Source organism: Pinus tabuliformis, chromosome X, assembly GCF_031772625.1.
Source record: "Pinus tabuliformis cultivar Carrire ecotype Pingquan chromosome X, CPIR1, whole genome shotgun sequence".
NCBI classification, from domain to species: domain Eukaryota; kingdom Viridiplantae; phylum Streptophyta; class Pinopsida; order Pinales; family Pinaceae; genus Pinus; species Pinus tabuliformis.
In genome coordinates this window covers 807,585,224-807,605,354 of record NC_142308.1, presented here as the reverse complement: position 1 = coordinate 807,605,354, position 20,131 = coordinate 807,585,224, and positions in this window count along the sequence as shown.

The window sequence follows — 20,131 nt, the reverse complement described above, 5'->3', positions numbered from 1 at the left end:
TGTTGCATCACAACGAAGATACCTCATGCAACCTATTTTGCCAGTGTTCAAGCTCCTCATCTGAATTTGAATTACAGGAGCTATCCTTCTCCCACGTAATTCACCCATCCGACATAGGGTTGATCCAATCTTCATCTCACGCAGTAAGCTTATAGATCTACTCAATATAGTCTTCCTCCTCATAATTGTGGATTGGTTTAGTATATCGTGCACCCTCGGCTGGATCCAATGACATGATAACCCTTTGTTCTTTCTTTTCAAATTTCATACTGTGCTTCTTCTGATTAATGGCCATGTTCATATCAAATGGTTAATCAATTCCAAGCAGTTTTGGGTATGGGTTACTATCTTTTACTTTTTCAATTCCTTCAAAATCAGCAATGGCATGCACCCCTTCAATATCCATAGTCACTCCATGTAGTCGCCCCATAGGAATAATCTTATGCTGATTCACCATCCTCAGCTAGATCGGGGACCACTATAGTGTTGGTCTTCCCATTCTTTCCCAAGTTTTCTTTGGTAGAACATTTTCATCATACCCGAAATCACAGATTACTTAGTCCATTTTATATTCTCCAATCTGTACATTCAATCTCATTTCGCAACCAGTCCTTTTCTTACTTTTTTCAGCCTTATGTACCGCATGTTATTCTGGTAATGGCTTATTCTTGCCAGTGCAGTTATTTATCAATTCTTTTAGTCCTTATACTACTTTCCTATCCCTTAGGAGCTTCATCTAGGTTTGTAAACATGATGCTAATAATGAGGGGTATGTCTCTTACGCAATACCAATGTCCTTAAGCTTTCCTATGCACGCATTTTTAGTCCTTGATGTAGAAGCTCTTACATCTGTGAAGCTCCTTTTTGCTTCCATAAACATTTATTTTACCTTATTTACATCGAACCGATACATTTTCCTCTGGTTGCTTCCCTTTATCTTCCCCAGTAGTTGTGCCACTTCGCATGACAATATTAACACTAGGACCCCCTTCATGCGATTCAGATCTCATCATATGGATTTTCTAGGTAGGCTGCTGAGTCTGATTATTCTTTTCTTACATATTCGCGATGAGCACAGGGAAATATTCAATGACATGATCAAACTAGTGAAAATATTGACATGAGGGATGCGTTGGATTCTGACAATCTCGCCCAAAGTGACCTGGCTCTCCATAATTGTAATAGATGATCTGGCCACAACCTCTTGTAGCTCCTCCTCCTCGTCCTCTTCCTCAACCCTAAAATCCTCCACACGTCGTAGTTGCGCCTTGATATTGAGGACTAGCCTCCATCTGTACTCTATATTTTCGCATTTTTTCCATCATTACTTTGTAACTCTAGCAATTGCATTCGTCATGACCCACAAACTTACAGAAATTATAGAACAGTTGTTGTGGAGTCTGCGCAAACTTCTGCAGCATATGACAATTTTCTGTAGCGTGTTTTCCTATAATCTGAAAAATAGTGCATCATGGTACCACTCCCGTACTTGGCCCAGTGATGTTCTTTGTTTTCAAGGGGACAAGACCCTCTCCAACTAGATAATTATGGTACATCGGGAAATGATCTTGATCATGACCCTGACCCTTACATTTCAAACACCATATTTCCACGTGGACCTCATTCTAGAATTCTTTTCCATTCTTGAGGCTCTGCAACTCTATATGTAGTCTAGCCATCTATGAATGAATCTGTTGTAATCCCAGATTCGTATCCTAAATAGGGGAGGCTTCCAATTTCATGGAAATCTCTAGTGCTTCAGCCTGCATTCCAATCTTCTATTGTGAAAGTGGAAATTTCAAATGGGGCAATAGTGAAGCAATATACCAGTCCTTGTGTTGGTCATCCGTGATCTGCATATTAACGTACTACAACAAATATTTCAATCTCTAATCTTTGACCTCTATTATTAACTGGGCTTGTGAATTAGGCTTCTTGAGATCATTATTGAGCACCTTCATCGTTTCTTCTAGTGTTGCATTTGGATGAGTTGAACAATACCTAATATACTAGCTTAATTCTCTATCTTGAAGTGTTGTAGCCAACTTCTCTTTCATCAAGTCATCATCTATAATCTTTTGTGACTTCCACACAACATCAACTACAAAACAAAATTGTTCAAGGTCTTTGTTGGGATAAGGTCCCTAGGGTCAATTTTGTGATATTTTAACCAATTTTTGAATAGAATTTTGTAAAAAATGTAAAGTCTCCATGAAATGTGGAAGCGGAGTGCGCAACTAAGTAGGAGTCAAAGGGGCTTTATCCCCTTGTATGTGTAAGTGATAGGTCAGCTTTGAGACTCACTCATAGGCCATGGGCCATGGTATTGTATTAGAAAGGCTATACATATTTGAGTCATAGTGAGTCTAGAGAATCATATCTTCTAGAGAAGAACAAGTGTAAGGGAATGTGCTAAGGCAGGAAAACTTTGTTTCCTACACTTAGGCAAAAGGGGAAGGATCCTGCAGCTGAGTGTGTGGATACCTCGGCAAGTCCGCAGTTGAGTGCACGGGCCCCTGCAACTGGATACACAGGGTGGAAGAGTCTGTAATTTGAACGCTGAATTTAATAAAGATTGATTTTGGACCAAATCTCTTGCATGTGTGTCTTGTTCTTAATTCCGTTAAGTTTATGTAATGTTTCTTAATGATCTATTTTCTATTAAATAAAGTGTAACTTCTTTGTGATTATGTTGAATCCTTAATATCTATGCATAAAATGAGTAATGAACTGTTTTTGCGAAGGTAGTACTAAAAGTGTTATGATCTCTGTTCGAATTGGGTAGATCTACATGAAGGCAGATCTAGGGTTATTATTTACTATGTGAAATTTGTAAGTCTACTTATTTTAGATCTGAAAAACCTGATCATAGAACTTCGCGAAGGTCAGAAAGCCATTTGGATAGAGTTGCAGTAGCAGACCATAGGAAGACATAGATCTGTGCAAAGGCAAATCTGAGCTACAAGGGTTTCAGATTACATATCACATAGTCTCTGGATGCAAAAACCTGGTTCTAGCATCCCCCAATATTTTTGCATGAATAACTCTGAACCTGGGTCAGGCCCCCTTAAGCCAACAGTCTTCTATCCCCAGACCCTTGAAGATGGGCATCTTCATAATGTTGGCCATGTTAAATAGTGGAGGTGGAGGTGGCGGTGTAGGTGTGTGAGGTGGAGGTGATGATGGAGGTGGAGTGGATGGATGTGGTATCCTTGCGATACCCTGCTTTAATGTTTGTAGCGCACCTAGAGGTGTATTCAGAACACTACTTTCTTCGTCATTATTAGAGGCTCCAAACAAAAGACTGTACTGAGCACCTGAATCTAGATCTCTTTTGAATGGTTTTCCACTTCGTGTATCTCTCGTCAAATATCTTCTAAACATTAATTCAATGGCATAACCCTTTTCTCACACAATATCATTTTAATCCAGGTTTTTAGGGACTTCAGATACTTACCTCTTGGTCCTTTGAAAAATCGGCGTTCATCTTCGCTATAATTGAGAGATGTATATGTTATCAGGAAATATAGTGTCTATTCAGAGCTGCTAGTCCCACTAAGATGGGTAGCTATCTTAGAAACAAACATATTAAAGTTACTTGTTTTTCCTTTACAAGAGAGAGATGAGAAAGAAGCAGAGAGTACCAACCTCAGTCTTCCGCTTGGCTCCTCGCTTGTTTCCTTTCCCCTTTGACAAAATCTCACCACTGCTTCGTTACTTGTCCAGCTTCAAAGAGCACCTATAGATTCACAACAGCATAATACAATCAAAGCATAGAGATCTTTCACTATAAACAATATAGGATCAGATATATATTGACCATACAAATGCATATATCAACACAATATTCAGAAATACACAAGAATATGGAGGAAAACTCAAATAGCTTTATTAGTAAAAGTAGTAGAAGAGATGATTACAACCACTTGGTCTGACCCACGGCCATCATCCCAGCTTGAAAGCCCTCTTCACCTCACACAAAGCAAGATCACCCAACAATGTCTTCAAAGAGAAACCAACAACACCTCTTTGCAAATTACCAAATTCCAACCTCTGGATCTCTTGGATGAGGGACCCATTTATAGATATTTGTAGGGGGTGAGTCAGCTTCTGGGATTTTGATTAGTGTCATCCCTCTGATAGTTCTTAGTTCCACATGGAGATTTTAGATCTCTTACTCATCCCTGGGTGAACTCAGAGAGGCAAGTGTCAAATGAGCAGTTTCTAGAAGATTCTATGAGCTTCCACCTAGCAAACTGCTTGTGCCATTTGTCTGCTCTCGCTCATTGCACCTTACAGAAGGGCTTTTAAGTATGCATCGCACTTTTTGCATGTGGTAGGTGAGATGCATCGCACCCTTTGCCCTGGGCAGTCTTTATGGTCCTGCTTTGACCAGTTCTAAGTGGTTTTTCATGCAAAACTTCTAGGAGATGATGTAATCAGCTGACCTTGCTCCTTTAGGGTATGAAACAACACTTTTAGGGACTTAGAAGCCCTCGGTTTATGGACATATGTGATTGGGGTTGCAGTGCCCAAATATGTCTATAACAGTATCAATCGCAAACTCCATGATGAAACCGCCCAAAATTTTATCAATCCAGTAATCCACAACCCTCATGATCTTGTTTTATGAAGCCTCTATGCGCCTTACTAACTCTGGAGTCTACACAATAGGGTTGTCCAACTTCCAAGTACCTTTATTGTCTGCCAATTTAGACAACCACTGGTGTAATACACATGGAAAAGAGAAGAAGAAAATTTTGTGTTCATCTATATATAGATATATACTAAACCACTCTTTCTTCGACATAAGCGGATTCCTGTTTCCCTAGGCTTCAAATTTGTCTAGCTTTTGATATATCCAATTCTTGATTTCCTTCTAAGTTGGGAACCATTTATTCAACATCACACATTCCTCAGGCAAATCCTAGTCCCGGAAACATAACCATTTGTTGGCTTGAGGGTGTCTGGACCCAGGTTCAGAGTTAGTTGTGCCAACCAACAAAACCCTAAACTGTTGACCCTTTTGGCAAAAACCTATGTAGCGCAGGCTATAGTCTCACCCGAGACAGTATTAGGGGATGATATAACTAGGTTTCATCATCCAGAGGTCTATGTGATGGTTTTTTGTTACCTCTAAGGATTTATTCTAACCTTCACGAACCCTAACCCTTGAAATGCAAAATTTATACTAACTTACATAAATAGATCCTAACTCTGCATTGATTTCTTTAAGCATTCATAACATCAAGTAAATAAAATATCTACCACTTTTCACACATCAATTAAGTGTTTCTTAAGATAATTGCAGAAAACATAACGAATACACAAAAAATGCATAAGTAATCATAAAGGCACATATACACAAGTATTGCTCCAAAATATTATTTATTGGATTCAATCCCTCCGTTATAGACTATTTCTTCCCTATGCACACAACTGCAATGGCCCACGCACTCAGTTGCAAAATTACCAAGGTCTCCATGCACATAGTTGTAGGAACCTTCCCCCTTCGCCTAAGTATAGAAAACATACTCTTCTGACTTAGATTACTTTCCCATACATAGATCTTCAATAATTGAGTTACTCTTATGACTCCCTATGACTCTTTTATATAGTTTCTTTTAGTACAATACCATGGTTTTCGAACCATGGATGGGTCACAATAACATCTTAAATTCTAACAAACTAAGGGGCTTTGACCTTCCTAAAGCACCTTTGACCTCTATGACCTTCACGCTTCACTCGTTAAAATGCGCAGTCTTTACATAATTAACAAAAATGATTACAAAATTGACTTGAGGGGACCCTGTCCCAATAGGTATCAATCCCAGTATTGTGGTGCATGAGATCCCCACCTATCCAGATGCGAAACCTGTTCAAAAAATTCTTCATCTAGTGCAGCCAAGGAAGAAGCTTCCATTAAGGCTTAAATTAAAAAACTTCTAAAATTTGGCTTTATTTAATTTATACCACTGACAGATTGGGTTTCCAATATCGTTCTAGTAACTACAAAATAGGGAACCATATGAGTCTTAGTTGACTATCGAGATATTAATCAAGCCTATCCAAAGGATAATTAACCTACTTATTTTATCGACCAAATATCGATGAATGTTTTGGGAGTGAATTTTTTTCCTTTATGGATGGAGTTTATGGATATAATCAGATTAATATCCTTCACGTTGATAAAAAAAAAAAACTGCCTTTATTTTCCCTTGGGGGACTTTCGCCTATAAAAATCTTCCTTTTGGCCTGAAAAACGTTGGTACAATCTTCCAAATGGTCATGTATTATGCATTACGTGACATTAAAAATATCGTTCTACCATATCTTGATTATTTACCCACACACTCGCTTAAACGTCAAGACCATCTAGCTCACCTTTGGGCAATTTTTCTTCGCTGCCAACACTATAATATCTAGTTTAATCCTCAGAAGTGTGTCTTTTGCATCGAATCTGGTCATTTGTTAGGCTTCGTAGTCTCGAAAGAAGGCATCTACTTTGATCCTCTTAAAGTGGAGGCCATTCTCAATTTTCCACCTCCATCCTCCTTACATCAACTTCAGAGTTTGTAGGGAAAGGCAAACTTTCTTCGTCACTTCATCCCAAATTATGCCAATCTTGCCAAGTGTTTTACTCGCCTTCTAAAGAAAGGAGTCCCATTCATTTGGGATTTAATTTCTTAGAAGTCTGTTGATTCTTTAAACTCCACACTCATTAGCTCACCTTTGTTGGATCCTCTGAATTACCATCGTGATTATCTCCTCTACTTGGCCGCCGCTGACAATACCATTGGTAGGTGTTGGTTTAGGATGACGAAGACATAAATGAGCATGTTATATACTACTTGAGACATAACCCCTTTGATGTTGAAACTCAGTATGCTCATGTAGAGAAGTTGGCATTGGAAGCAATTCATGTTGTCCAACGCTTTCGTCACTATATTCTTTTACACAAAACTCTAGTGATATCTGATTATAACCCCATGACTTATATTCTATCTCATTATTTTCTTGGGGAAAAATCCTCCAAATGGATTGTCATCCTACAGGAGTCTGACTTAGAGTTCACTAAAGCTAAGTCAAAGAAATCACTTATTTTTGCTGAATTAATTTGTGACCTTCCCTCTACAAACATGATTGTTATATCTGATGAGTTGCTTCTTGATGAATCTCTCTTCCTTACTAGCACCCACGATCCATGGTATGAATATATCATCATATATCTCCAAATTCATACCTTTAGATTATATGTATCTCGCTCTGAGCGACACTGAATCAGGTACCAGTCCTAACCCTATCACATTGTTGGGGATACCTTATACTGCCTTGTTGTGGATTTAGTCCTTCGATGCTGTCTGATGCATGAGGAAGCTGAGAAAAATTTAAATGACTGCCACTTTGGAGCCTATGGAATTCATATGTCAGGATATGCCATGACTCAAAATATCCTTCACGCCAGTTATTTTTGGCCCTCTTTTTTCAAAGATTGCATTCTTGCAGTTCAAAAATGTCATGCTTGCCATATCTACAGTCGGAAACAGTGAAACCAACCTACTCCTTTACACCCAATTATTAGCATTGGCCCATTTGCCAAATGGGGCATTGATTTTATGACTTGTAACCTCACTTGGGGGGCGGGCATGGATACTTCATCATAGCTATAGATTATTTCACAAAATGGGTCGAGGCAATGCCTACCTGCAATATTAATGGTGAAACTGTGATTTCGTTTCTATTCAACCATGTTATAACTCATTTTGGTGTACCACAAGCCATAGTCACCCACCATGGCTCCCATTTCAAAAATCACATGATGATAAAACTCACTACTCATTTGGGCTTATGTCACGATAGCTCAATTTTGTATTACCCATAGGCTAATGGCTAAGTTGAACCTGTTAAAAATGTTTTGGTCATGATTCTTCGACGAACTATTGGGGTGCACAAAAGGAATTGGCATCTCATTATTTTTTCTGCATTATGGGCATATCGAACCGCTGCCAAAATGACAACCAAATTTAAACCTTTTCAATTGGTTGATGGTCTGGAATCCACCCTACCTATTGAATGTGAAATCCCATGTTTAAAACTCGTTGTCAATTACTCCTTGGTATTTCACCCAAGGAAGAACAGTTACTTTATTTAAAACATCTTGACGAGACTCTTCGAATTTCTACATTGGTAGCTAAGACTCAGAAAACATGAGTTAAAGCTCAATATGACAAAATGGTGACCCCTCATCCATATGCAGAAGGTGACTTAGTCATATTATGTGATCAAGTTAATGACAAATTAGGAGCTAGGAAATTAGAACCTATGTGGCATGGACCCTATATCATTAAATGTGTATTAAAAAAGGGTGCATATGAGTTAGTTGACTATGATGGAAATCAGTTATCTAAGCCCCACAATGGGCTCTAACTCAAAAATTATTATGCCTAGATTTTAAATAGATACCTTATACATTAGTGTGTTTCATTAGTGTGTAGTGTTTTGATGTGAATGTTACATTTTTGCGAACATGTTTTCCCTACTTACCATGTGTTCCACTTGGTTTGCATATGTCGATGAACCTTCTTCCTCATGTTTGTTTCTCTGATGGCACTTGTCATAATACACGAAATCTCTCTTCCGTTGCATGGGCACTCTATGCTCCCAAAGGTGAGTTAGTGTGTTTATAGGGCATATGTCTTACAAATAACAATATTTTTGAATATAGTGCAGTTGTTGAACTATTTTTGGAAGCTATTTCTCTTGGTATTAGGGCATTAGTTGTTAAACTTTACTTACAAATCATTGTATTGTAGTTCAATGAGCATTATTCGATCAGACACCCTACTATTTTAAGGATCATTAGGGGAATTTTGAGGTCTAAAATGGGCCTCCTAGGAAACATGTATAGCCAAAATAAACTTTATAAAAACCAACAGGATTCAAGATGATGATGTCAACCATAGGGGATGATTCACCTTTTTTGGAGTAAAAAGTAAAAAGTTTAAAAATTAATAAAATAAAACTACTTTTTCAACTTGTATTTTCGACTTATATCCCTAAGGGATTACTCAAATTTCAAGTGGGATTACTTTTTGGATGAAAAATTTGATTCCTCATCCATGGAGTACCCATTTTGCATACTTTTGATGGACCCGTCTACACGAAAAATGAGAAATACATGAAAAGATGTGATTCTAATCACGTTTTTAATGTATTTCTCATTTTTCATGTAGAAGGGTTCATCGAAAGTCTCCAACATGGGTAATCATTATATTAGGAATCAAATTCTGCATCCAACGAGTGTCGTTGCTCGAAATTTGAGTAAACCCATAGGGAGATAAGTTGAAAATATGAGTTGAAAATTAGTTTTTTCTTTTTTCCCTCTAAACTTTGATGATGTAATCTAATATTGTTTTATTATTTCCACTATTATTTTATAATTTCCTTAGGAGGCCCATTTTAGACCTCAAAATTCTTCTTATCTTACTTACATGTCCGTCTCTTAGAAATAAATTTTGATTAGATTACCTATCAACATATTCTAAGACATCGAAATACATTAACAAGTACATTGACAAATCATGTTTTAGATAGACATCTGTGATGCATGTAAAATGAAAAACATCACATAGTAGGGAAAATAGATAAAACAGGTAAAACATGTATGTATGTATAGAAATAGAGTTTGTAAAATGTTTGTTACATCAAAAAATCAAAATATGTGTTATGAGACACATGGCTTCTCGAGCCTACATAAGTGCGGAAAATAAAACTAGAGATATGGCTATCCATCGACATGGTGCTCATGATAACATGAAACAACTCTAATAACTCGGTTCATTAACCAACATAGTCTAGATGATACTCCTACAGTATGCCTCTAATGCTGTAGTGGCACCTCATCAGTAGTTGCATACTCTGGAATGCCTCTTCTCAAGGCTTTTAGATTGCATTCCACCTCTACTATGGGATCAACTCAATCTTGATAGGGTGCATCCTCAATCTGCCATGCCACCCTCCTCACTATTGGAAAAAACCCTGGAGGTCTTTATGGTCCAACATCTGTAAAAAACCATGTCTCAATCTCGGTTCACATAAAACAAAAAAACAAAAAAACTTGGAAAAGCATTAAAAATATTTATTTACCTGAATCGGTCCATTGTGTTCCAGGTGAAAGTTGGAGGTAAGGATCTCTATAGAAATTTGTACCAGCATAGCACCAATTGTCTACGATGATGAGTTGTTTTTACATCCATCCAAAGAACGCTGGAGGAAAAGACATCTACTGACCACCTCCATGACGAGGCATCATCTCACCCCACCTCAGTAGTCGTGGATCCTTGGGTCTTGGAGCCTCTACCTCTACCCACTAATACCTGAATAATGGTACATTTTCTAGGAAGAACGTCACCAAGATTGATCCATAGCCAAAATTTTTCAATCTTCCTGTCTTGCATTTAGTGAGTTTGTCTTTCATGTTGATCGATAACCCTTCGCACTAGTTAAATACTGTGGGACTAATACAATGTACTACATACTGGAAGTGAGACTTTCTCGCTTCGTGAAGGGCCTGAACTCCAACTACTCGAGCCATGTTATGAATAATCGTTCTCAGCAGGATATTTGTGATATTTTTATATCTATTTTCCCACTCATTGTTTTTCGAGTATGTGGGCAATGTCTATCTATCAACACCCCAGTAAGAGAACCAGACAACTTAACTTGTTGTCCCCTTCTGGAAAAGCTAGTGATGAAATAGAAACTTGCAATATCTATCTCTAGTTCCTAGTCTCCTATGATAAACAATTGGTAGTCTACATCCCACCATCCAACCAAATGTTTTAGTAATCCCATCTGGGTCCTAATCCCAGGGATATGGAAGAATTTGAGTAGTCCACATGTCAAAAGAGTCCTTATGCAATTTGGATCTTGGCTTGCTTCATGGTCTTCTACTTCATGACCTCTTTCCTTCCACTCTAGCACCATTTTTTTCAGCGAATAACCTGTGAACCATCCATAAACAAAGTTTTTTAGCTTCTATGGAAGAAAATTTGAAAAACAATCATTAATCTTGGAGGTTTTTTGAAAATTTCTATGTCATGGCGCCATCACAACTATCTCTAATTTTTTCTGTGCTTCCAGTGTGATGACTTCGTTGAACTTGAGGAGAGTAGTGTGGGTTTGATGGTTAAAACCTGCGTTGATTGCCCTCAACATAAAAAATAAAAATAAAAAAATCGAGTCCTCACTTCCTACTCCACGGATGAAATCACTTAAAAACACAATCAAAATTCAGAGTAAGGATAGATCTCTTACCTGCAACAAGCAGATCATCGAGTGGTGTCCTAGATTAGTCACACTCCTCGCCTGAAGATTGGGGTAATTTGAGGTAAAAAGTGCTCTCCAAATTACCAAATAACAAATGGTATTTTTTTTTTACTTTTTTTGGTTTATATAAACAATTTCAAATATTTTTACCATTTAGGGCACATTTTTACTTATATTTTAATATTTTTTTCGAAACAGGTAGCGTGTGTTCACTTGTGCCATGACAAGTCATGGATAATTGGTGACGGTGATTGATTTTGACTGAACTAGTGAGTTTTATTTTATCACCTTTTCGAACTCATCAAAAATAAACAAAAAAGGAACCCCCATGGAGTCATCTTTCATCTCTTTTCTGTCTCTCAATATATGAAACGATATCTGGGTACTTGTCATTTCAAACTCGTTAAAATAAATGAAATGATGTCTAATCAGTATAAGTTTAACCCTTTTCTAGACTAAGATAAACTATTGTAAGAAAAAGAAATACCTTGGTCACACATGGCTTAGAGGTTCTCTTGAATATTGTTTTCTACCTTTTCAGATTTAAGAGACTATATACGAAAAGGGACTTCCAAAGTTTTATTTTTGTCTCTTTTTCAAACTCTCTAAACATGAAAAAGATGTTGAGTTACCCCGCCGTCAGACTCATAAAACTTAAAGGTCACAAGACTTGTCACCATGATGAGACCGAGTTACTCCTTCCTAGGGCTCGTTAAAATTACTAGGATGGATTCATCCGAAGGATGAACTTATATGACAAGAATATGCTATCATCTTCAAGTGTGAAATAAAAAATAATGAGGTACTCGCTAGAAATAGTGGGGAAAAATGGAAGTAAACATATCCTGTATTTTTTACAACGACAACACGGCGCTCTTGAACATGACACTTATCTATCACTCATGTCAGGTTAGGGTTATCCTCACTTCATCACCTGCCTTCCTGGGTTTGGGAATTCATTTTCCTTTAATCTTATTATACCCTATTGTCATCATGACCTCCGATCATATGGTTGAGTCAAATGTTGCCAAAATCCAAATTTGTGTCGCTGATATGTTCAAGAGAAGTCCCATATGCGATTCTAAGTGCTTGTACCTTGTCTACCTTTCTGTGACAATCCTAAATCACTCTTACCTACTCTGCTACATCCTTTTTTTGTGTCAATGATGTGGGAAACATTATGGCCCTCCTTCGATGGATCACTTCCTATCGACTTCAGCTCATTATCTAGGAAGATGATATAGAAACTCCTTTTTAGTACCTTGGAGCTTGCATGGCTCAATGGCAGGTTCTTTTCATTTGACGATAGGTTCACATCATTGGCCTTTGATTGGATGATTCTACAAGTGTTCAAATTCAATTTCCTTATTCACACTTGTGGATTGTGTTGTTGTACCTTGAGAGCCATTTTCATTATTGGTGGTTTCTCTCATGCATGTTAATGGTTTACATCATTGACCAATAATCAAGTGGTTTTATGCCATGTTCAACTCTGATACATCTATTCACATGGTAGGATTCATACTTTGGTTGGGTCGAGACATAGATTAAGACCATGGATTTCGTCTAATAAGTCCAGGCTACATGGATTTCTTAGATATTCATGATTTTACACATGATTACTTCTATACCGATGGTTGCATCCATACCGTGGGTCCATACATATGATCCCTTCTATTCGGATGGTTGTGTCCATACCGTGGATCCATACATGTGATCCCTTCTATTTGGATGGCTACGTCCATGTCGTAGATTCACGTATTATTAGATGCCTATTCAGATATGTACTATTAGGCATATTTACATCAGAGATGTTATATATATTGTATCATGCTTGATTTTTATGTCTCCTAACGGTGTTTCTCCGGGTCCTTGTCTTGAATTATAAAGCATTGCACCCATCACTCCTCGTTCTACCTTCCTGCTTTAGGGGGCATCTGTTACACAATATTTTGTCACACTTCCTATCCCGTATCCTGAAGCATCAAAATGATGATATTTGTCAATGTATTCACCATGAAACATATATAGAAGCATCCCTTAAGAATAGAAGAAAAATTTCCCTGAAAGAGATCCTAAGAAAACTTGTTAAAAACCTAGTTTTTAGGATCAACACATTTTTCACTACTGGTGACCTATGCTGGTAGCTTGTTTCTCTCTTCTGACCTAGCACTTCCAACGTGGCTTTTTATAGGAAAACCTGCACTGAACCTCTTCAGGCAGTTTTTCCTAATGCGGAGGAGAAGCTTCTCTTACTAGAATCCTTGAGAATGACGAGTTGGCTATAGGTGAATAAGAATTAGAGCGAGATGTCCCATTCTGTCTTTGATCCCATTCTTATGGATCTTACCCTTGACTTTTGGAACCTCTCCCTCCTTTTATGGATCCTTAACTCCCTCTCCTTCCCTATAAATGAGATCCCTACTATCCAAAACTGGTTGGTCATTTCTTGGTTGCATTCCTATGCTGAAACTATGCCTAAATGCCGCCCATTTTGCTAAGGAGAAGGAGTGCTTGAAGGTCTCGGATAGGACTTGGAAAATGATCCAAAGGAGGCTTCCAAAATCAAGGCTTAAGTGGAAGTATGCTTCCCTCATTTTCTATTAATAAATAAATCATGTGTTTACTTTCCATAAGTGTGTAAATCATTACTCATTTAGTATGTTATTCCTTGATCTGTCATATAGTTTATGTTGGAAGGAATTATGCCATGTATTCCTTTTTCATTTTTGTTTGATCTTCCTTGTAGGTATCATTTAAAGAGGATTGAACTTGGAAGCAAGAAGATCGAGGATGAAATCAATGGTTGTTTAGAATTAGAGTGAGGTAGGTCATCTATCTTACTTTGAATTTTCTAATATAAACTAGGAAATTTTGCACATATTTGTCTGTTTCATTTCTAGATCCTCTTATAGGACTAAAGAGATTGATTTTGTCCACAGAATGGATTTTCTGCACGACAATGTTATCTGTGTAATTATTTAACTCAATGAATTTGCTCATCCCATGTATCCAAGCCTCTGCATCCTTCGACTTCTTCGCATATCCATCAAAAGTAGGTGGCTTCACTTTCTTAAACTTCGCTGGAAAGTATCCCCTATCACTCCTCATGTAAGGATGATAGTGATGATGATCATGATGTCTGTCAGAACTATAACTAGAATAATACCTATGTTTATCACCTCTCCTATCTGGATTATCGAACAACATGCCATCTCTAATAGTGTCATCTCTATCTGAAATATGACCACCATGAGACCTATTGCGATATGCCCTATTAGCTCTATCCTCATGTCCATAGTTTATCTAAAGTTTCCCTTGTTGCTACAATTATGACAAACTCTAAAGAAGTATAGCATTAACCTTTGCTTGTTCCTCTTGTGGGTGTGTGATCCTACAATTGTCTGCCTTACAACTCCTTATCTCTTCCTTCAAGCTTCTCAATGTGTCTACCAAATCAGAAGAGTGCCCAACACCATGCTGCTCATCTGATTCATAAGGAGAGTCTTTGTAGTCTACCATATTGCTAGCCATTTGATCTATTTCCAGCAAGGCATACTATTTCAGTGAAACCAAATCACAATAAACCAACGTACCTTAGTATAGCTCAGGGAGGATACCTTGTCTACAAGATCAACAAATCAGCGTGATACATGTATAACATAATCATAATAGCATATAGACATATAACAAGTAAGTGCATCAACACATAAGCATCATTCTAGCTAGAGTCCAATCATCAATGCAAGACCATATCAACAATGCATGCTATGACCTCATGCATGACAACAACCATTACTCCACTATACACATTGCCACATGCAACCATCAAAATGCATAAGAAGTGCATAATAAACCACATATAAGAACGAACACATGCAATCAAGCATAAGCGAACAATAATTTTAACCAAACCTACAGGAATGATACATACAACCAAGCATACAATAATGTAACCAAGCATGCAAAATGATACATGTAAGAAACATACAACAATAATAAATATGTAACGAGTCGTATACTCACGGCGATGCATTCCACAATAACAATATTAACTTCCACATGGCAACATCACTACAACCATGATCAATATTATGCAAATGCAACAAGCAGATGGATTGCAAGTGTAAGAAACACACATGCAACTGACATGCATGCATGACCAACACACTGCCCATCTAGTCAGAGGGGTGAACCATGCTTTGATACCACTCTGTAACACCCTCCTCCCACATCTACCCAAGTAACTGGCCAACTGGGGTAAACATGCAATGAGACACTACTACGATTGGATTCTACCTCCTATGTGACCTTAAGGAAATGGAATCGATGGAAACATAACACACAGACCTTCCACATCAGCTACAGGACCCTTGAGAACCATGCCAACAGTTCAAGAAACTTTCCCCTGGGTCCCAATGAAACTTTTGATCACTTTCCCTCTGGACACTCTCATGTTATCAAGATGCCACCATCCAAGGACCTCTGGATGCTCTCACAGGCCTACGAGCCAGCGTCCAGGGACCAATTTGTCCATTTTTGTGCTAGCGCCCCCAGGATTTGAGCCACTTTTTCTGGCCTAGAGTCCAAGTCACTACCCAGAATGGAATGATATCTTAAGAGTAGCAAAATAACAAGGAAACAATGAAGTAGAAGCAATTATTTAAACAAGCCCTTAACAAGACCTCTACTAGCCATGACAGGAATTTCATCAAACATATCGCAAACATGTACTGTATAGGCATAAACAACATAATTAAGCACAGGGATCTCATACTTATCTAAGAATCGCTAAGAACCATTTTCCCCTCGTGTCATTTGTTGCATTATCATCTGTTAGGTCATAGATACATTGTCCATTCATTTACAAGTAAAAAAAATTATGAGAGCCATACATCGCCACTGTCATAAAACATATATATAACCAACATAATAACAATAGAAATACCATAAATATACCAGCCATAAAATCCACATATAAACCAATACATTTACACATGAAAACCAAGGGAATGAATTTATCATTAATGAATGCAAAAACAAACTAGAGATGGGACTACCACGTTCCACCTGACCATAAAATGGTTGAGCCAAATCTCTCTTCATCCATTCATCCCCGTTCCATATTCCAAGCATGAATGTGGACTGTTGAGTCCCAAACTTGCATCTTCCCTATACACCTTTTCAGCCTTCTTTTCCATTTACTTGACCCACCAAGTTGTCAAATCATTGCATATTAGTTTAAAAAGAGCTTATAAAATGGTTTCCTAACTATGTTTGTGACTTTTGTTTGATTTAGATTTTTGTTCAATCAACTGTGGAAACTTGTCACTTTCCGCAGCCAGCTCAAGTTTCCGCAGCCATTTTGTTGAAGACTATGCTACAGGTGTCCAATGGAGAATCCGCCCACATGGGCAAGCTGCAAATGACATGTACATAGAGCGTGTCCCCTTGGTTCAGCCGAATCACTCACAAACAGCCATGGTTAAGGACGGTCAAAGGAGTGATCAAACCAAGAGTTTTGCGGTGGCACGGTTCTGTTTTTCCCACGTGAAGTTTTGCGTGGCAAGTTCCTCAATCTCCGGAGGTGTGATAACACCTATGGATCAATCCATGAACCAAATCAAATAGCCACCACTCCATAGATTTATTTGTCATGGCTACCATACTGCTAGATCTCAGGACGTGGAGATTTACGTGTCTGTTTGGCAACGTAGAATTTAGGAATTAGTTATAGCATCTTCAGTTATAAATAACGCGTTATATACGCTTGATAGTTAGCTTTTACATGTAATCTTGAATGTTTTTACGAGCCACTGTGCCATGCTATATCTTTATGTTTTTACTGAACTTTAATATATGAGAAGACAACGTTCTTAAGTTCAATTTGTGACAAAGTATTGATTGGTCGAGGTTGCAGAGGGCCCCTGTACACCAAGGCTCTGTATCTACTGTATAGTTTCTCACTTTCTTTCATTATGTCACTTCTTTCATAATCGTTTTCTTGTATATTATTCATGTTAACTGCTGTCCATATTTTCTTTTATGCTTTCTTGTGATTGTTAGCTAATCAGTGTCTTTCTTTCAGGTTCTTGTAGGCAGCCCGGGCAATTTACATAGTTTTAATGACTAATGACATGAGATCATCTTGTCCTTTCTGCTGATTTATCTTCTGAGTTTTAATTCCAGCATTGTCATTTCTTTCAGTTCTGCTTTGCTTATTTACTTTTATGCAATTTAGATATCATATTACTCATTTGTTTATGATTTCCTTCCTATAGCCAAGCGACTCAAATAGTGAAGAATCAAAATATTACTTGATGTAGTATGATTTAATTTACTTTCCTGCAAGTTAGTGATTAAATTACTTATGTCACTTTCAGGGATTGAAGTATGAATGAGTAGTTTAATCTTAGTTTCATTTTATGCAATTTCATTTCCTACAATTTAGATATCAGATTACTCAATTTTTTTATGATTACCTCCTATAGCCAGAGCGAGTCGAAAGGTGAGGGGTCAGACTATGAGTTGAAGTACTGTGGTTTAGTTTGCCTTGATTATAGTTTTTGAATTGCTTTGAGTTCAGTTTTTATTTTCTTTTTACACAGCAGTAAGGATACTGGGCTTCATTGTCACTAGTTCATTGTTTTGGTACATTTTTATTTTTCTTTTGGGAATTGATTCCATCACAGCAAGTTTTGCAGCCTTTTTTAGAACTTTAAAGTTTGGAAAATCATTGTAGAAATCACCATTTCCATCCATACTTGACTTTCAATTTTTTCATCTCACATTAGGGAATCAACAGAAGATAAACCCAAAAACAAACCAAAAACTCAAAAACGAAAAAGAACTAAGAAATCGGTTATGTTGCATATACAGTGCACTTCACTTCAGTAGTTTACGACTCTCGAATTGACATTTTAAATAGAAATTTAGGACACACTAAATTGACCAAACATTTTGGCGCCGTTGTCGGAGAAGTGAAACTAGGTAGCCAATTTCTTAAAAAAAAACAAGAAAATTTCAAGGAAGGTAAAAATTGATAACTTCTCAAAGTATGCTCTCCTCTTGCACCTAGTGTGATCTGGAGGATCAGAAAAGAGAGTTATTGGTTTAATAATTTCTTGAGTATGCTCTCTTCTTGCACCTAGAGTGACCTGGAAGATCAGAAACAGAATTATTAGCTCGACTTGAAGAAAAATAAAAAAAATGACATGTATAGAGCAAGAGATTCTAGGGGAAGGTTTTTAGCTAGGGCCAAGAGTTCAATTTTTACAACTCCAACTACTTCAAGGAATAGACAAGAAACACCTCCATCATCTCGAACTCACACTCCTAGCCTTAGGATTCCTGGAATTCAAGAGGCAATATTTGAATTAGGAGACTCTCCCACACTATCCACCGAATTTGAATTAGGAAAAGACCATTTCTTTACTATAGGAAAGCACATTGTAATTGAAGAAGTAGAATCACCTGAAGAATAAGAGGGAGAAATTCCTCCTCGTTCGCCATTAGTAGAGGAACCATAGGACTCTGAAGTCTCTGAGGAAACTATCATGACAGAGGAAGTAGTAAACGGATTTGGTAGAGGTATAGGTAGAGGAGGAGGAGGAAACAATGGAGGAGGTAGAGGTAACAATGGGGGAAACAGGGATGGAGATAACTAATTCAGATTTCCTATAGTTGATGAAGATTCTCGAGCAACAATGAAAAACATCTCACCATCTGTCCTCCCAAACTTTCATGGGTTAAGAAATGAGGATCCTGAAACATTTCTATTTGAGTTTGAAGTCGTGTGTCGGACTTATGATTATCTGGAAGACTCTCAAAAACTCAAATTGTTTCCTTCAACATTGAAGGGAGCTGCTTTGAAATGGTTCATGGGATTAGTCACTCAATCCATTAGGACTTGGAATGATATGAAACAAACATTTTTGGATAGATACCTGGACTATTGTATGCCCACCAATCACAAGGATGAGGTATTCAAAATGGTGCAAAGAAAAGATGAAAACTTGGAGGATTTACTTGAAAGATTTCAATACAACCTGAAAAGAGCAAAAATGAATAATTTAGATGAGGAAACCTTGAAAGCCCTTCTATTGAAAGCCATTAGAGATGAATGGATAGATATTTTGATCATGATGGGAAAAGGAGATATATCTCAACTTCCACTTCATGATATAGCAGAGCTATGTGTCCATCTCTCAAGGGGAAAATCTAAAACTGGAAAAGGGCCTAGAGATCCTTCTCTCATTAGAGAAAACAAATCTGCAACTGGATTAGTAAGTAGGGCTGAGAGTGGCAACATGCTTGATGAATTCAAAACTGATATCTTAGGGAGTCTTAATGAGCAACTAGACACCCTTAAGATACAAAACAAGCAGAAAGCAGAAGCTGAAGCTTTGGCCATATTTTTCCCAAAATGTAGAAAGAAACATGCTCTAAGGGAATGTCCCTTGGATGCAAAATTTGTAGAAACATGTGTGATTTGTTCATAAAACCATGAGACCAAGGATTTTCCTTCAATTCCTGGGCTCAAAGCTATCTTTCAAGAAGATCCAAATTCAATTGAGTCTCTTTGTTTTGTTGCAAGGAGACCTTGCTAGGGGCAACAAAATCAAGGGTTTAACAACTCTATGAACTTTCAACCCCCACCAAATTGGAATCCTTGGCAACAACCTTGGTCCCAACCTCAAAATCCTTTTCAATCATGGGTACAAGGTATGCAAAATCCTTATGGGAGATTTGCTCAATTTTATCAATATCCTCCATCTTTTCAAAATCAACAAACTCCACAACT